This window comes from Nicotiana tomentosiformis, chromosome 1 (assembly GCF_000390325.3).
Source record: "Nicotiana tomentosiformis chromosome 1, ASM39032v3, whole genome shotgun sequence".
Taxonomy (NCBI): domain Eukaryota; kingdom Viridiplantae; phylum Streptophyta; class Magnoliopsida; order Solanales; family Solanaceae; genus Nicotiana; species Nicotiana tomentosiformis.
The window spans coordinates 158444854-158448218 of NC_090812.1; positions in this window are offsets into that span (position 1 = coordinate 158444854).

The following is a 3365-nucleotide window of genomic DNA, read 5'->3' on the forward strand; positions in this document are numbered from 1 at the left end:
GTAATATTTTTATTTTTTCTCTTTTTCAATCTTTTTCCTTTTCTCTTTAAGCATCTCTGTTTTCATACTGAAAATGTAAAAAAAAAAAAAAAAGAATATATTTTCTTACGGTTTAACATATTTTTGAATAGTGAAAACATTAAGAGTAAAAAGAAATTACGAATAAAGTTATAGTAAGAGTTAGGAGAATAAAGTGAGAAATGATAGGTTGTGCCCAATGTTTTTCGAATATTTAAAAGTGAGAGTACTTTGATTGACGTGAAACAATTGAAATCTATATGCTTACTCTGAGAATCAATCCTCATCTAACAATTTGAAAACTTTTAGTATGAACATTTTTGTCAAGTGATTTTGGGTCCCACATTTTAGCAAAAGAATTGGCCAAAGAATCCAGCCCTTTCGTTTCCAATTTTCTTCTTACTTTTGTTTCCATCAACCGAAACTCATACTCTCCCTTATTCCAAGACTAGATGGGTGTAGCCCATGGCACTGGCCAAGGAAGATGTTGAGTAGGGGTGTACAAACTAAATCGATAACCCGTACCAATCCGAAAATTTGAATCAACCCGAAAAAAAATCCGACTAGTGGTTTGGTTTGACTTGATTTGGTATTGAAAAATAAAACCCGACCATAATAGGGTTGGTTTGGTATTAACAAAAAAAAGTCAAACCGAAACCAAACCAACCCGACATTACATGTATACATATTTTATATATTAGATAGATAAAAATATTTATTAGAATGTAAGTTATAAATATTTCTTATTTTTTTATAATTTCTGTATTTAGCATAATATTTTACGTTGGGTTTATAGCCCATGTAAATGTTTATTTTTATCTGGCCCATAAAAAAATAACTGAGCCCAAACCAAAACCTAGTCCTAAAGTAGAACTAGACTAGTCCTAATTCCTAAAGCTGTTCTAAAATACTTAAACAATTGAAATCACTTTGTCTCTTCTCCGAAAGCAAGAAACCCCATCGTTTCCATTCCAAAACCGCCTAATTAGCTCAAACCAAATTATCTCAAACTCTATCAACTCTCTTATGCTCTCAACGGATATACACACATGTGATCTGTTTCAAAGATAAATCCATAAAACGCCATAACTAAAAGCGGATATGTAAACCACAGAAATCCAATAAAACTCAGTTTGTTCAAAATTAATTCAAGCCATTTTTAGTCAATAAAGTGACCGTGCTAGAACCACGGGACTCGGGGAATGCCTTACACATTCTCCCTGGTCAACAAAATTCCTTACCCAGACTTTGTTTTCGCAGACCAATAATAAGTAGAGTCAATTTCCCTTTGATTAAAAATTTAATAAGGTGACATGGAACACCAAAACTCAATTCCAAGTAGAGACTATGTAAATAAAATAATTCATATACTTTTTTTTTTACTTTAATTGAAAAATATTTTTAACCCACAACAATCCATAACATATATTTTGTAAGGGTAAAAAGGAGGTGTGACATTAACTGTTGTATTTATCGCTTGAGTTGTGTGTTTACTTTTGAAACTACGAGGCGATTCCTCGGGAGTTCTCCCTGCACATTTACCTTTGAGACTACGAGGTGGTTCCTCGGGAGTTCTCCATATATATTTACATTTTAGGACTACGAGACGGTATCTCGGGAGATTACCTGTTGTTTATTCCTGTGTATTGTATCGCTATTTTTCTGTGTTTTCCTTTGCTTAAATTCTAGTCTTTTATTATTGTACGATTTCTTGCTTTATTTATTATAATCAGTGGATCTGGCCTGACCTCGTCACTACTCGACCGAAGTTAGGCTTGACACTTACTGGGTACCGTTGTGGTGTACTCATGCTACTCTTCTGCACATGTTTTGTGTGCAGATCCAGGTGCTCATTATCCGCCATGCCATTAGTGAGCAATGACAGTTGAAGACTTCAAGGTATATCTTCCGCGTCCGCAAATCTCGGAGTCCCTCTTTATTCTCCCCTATGTTGATTACCTTCTGTACTTCCTTTTTGTTAGACTATGGTGTATAGAGATACTAGTTTCCTTTTGTAGTTTGTGACTTACGATGTTCTGGTTTTTGGAAAACCGTGTATTATTGAGGACTGGGTTATTGTACATGCCGAGTGGCATGGTTAACATGTATGTTATCATATGTTGCAGTTAGTTGTTGATTTTTTACTTCTATTTCTGTTATTTCCGCAATTATTTAGGCTTACCTAGTCGTAAAGACTAGGTGTCATCACAACGCCTTACAGGGGGAGGGGGGAATTGGGTCGTGATAAGTTGATATTAGAGCCCTAGGTTCATAGGTATCGTGATTCACAAGCTAATTTTTTAGAGTCTCGCGGATCGGTACGGAGACTTCTGTACTTATATTCGGGAGGCTATGGAAGTGTTAGGAAAATTACACTTCTTTGATTCCTTATCGTGTGAAAATTGTTGACTACAAAATTCTAAACTTTTGTATTCTATTCTCGCACAGATAGTGAGGACACGTACATGCAGATCTGATGAACAGAAACCCGCTCCCGTGGTAGAGGTCGAGGACGTTCACGTGGTGTAGCCAGACAACCCGCACGAGCTGCTGCAAAGGAGCCCCTAGTAGCTCTAGCTGGAGGACAGACACCTGAGGTACCTGTTGCTGCAATAGCCCTCTAAGAGACTCTACCCTAGTTTCTGAGCATGTTCAGCACCTTAGCTTTGGCTGGATTGATTCCACTTTCTCCTGCCACATCTCAGGCTGGGGGAGGAGCACAAACTCCCGCCGCCCGTTCTCTAGAGCAGTGGACTCAGGTCGACCAGGTTTGAGAGATTATACCGATACAGCTGGTAGCTCCAACTCAGCACGAGACTAGTGCAACAGCTTCTGAGGAGGAGCAGCTCAGACTAGAGAGGTACAATAAGTAACACCCTCTTACCTTCAGTAAATTGGCGACAAATAATGCTCAGGGATTTCTGGTGGAGTGTCACCACCTTCTCCGCACTATGGGTGTAGCGGAGTCGAGTGGGGTTTCTTTTACTACATTCCAACTTAGAGGAGCAGCCTATCAATGGTGGCATGCTTATGATTTGAGTATTCCGGTTGAGGCATCTTCACTTATATGGACTTAGTTCTCGGACATGTTCTTGAGGGAGAATGTTCCTCAGAGTCTCAGGGACGCATGGCGCGCAGAGTTTGAGCAGTTGCGCCAGGGTACTATGACTGTGTCAGAGTATGCAGTTCGCTTTAGTGATTTGGCCTGACATGCACCAGCCTTGGTTTCCACAGTTCGAGAGAGGGTTTGTCGGTTTATTGAGGGACTCCACCCCGATATCAGGATTAGCATGGCCCAGGAGTTGGAGATGGATATTTCTTACCAGTAGGTTGTGAGTATTCCTAGG